Below are 228 nucleotides of genomic sequence, written 5' to 3'. Positions count from 1 at the left end.
CCCGGTTATTTCCCATCGCTGTTCCCAGCAGTTATCTTTGTCTCCTGACTCTGTATTACACATCACACATGGTAACGTGTTATTATCTTCCTTGTTGTATGGTTATTAATCTGAACAGATAAAATCGCTGCATGTTCCTGTTGTAGAGAGAAAACAATGTGTTTTATATGTAAGATGTGGTTAGTAAATGGAACACAAGGTCCAGTATGGGAAGAGATTGATGCAGGA

This window comes from Mixophyes fleayi, assembly GCF_038048845.1.
Source record: "Mixophyes fleayi isolate aMixFle1 chromosome 12 unlocalized genomic scaffold, aMixFle1.hap1 SUPER_12_unloc_3, whole genome shotgun sequence".
Lineage (NCBI taxonomy): Eukaryota > Metazoa > Chordata > Amphibia > Anura > Limnodynastidae > Mixophyes > Mixophyes fleayi.
Note: the sequence above shows the minus strand (reverse complement) of the source record.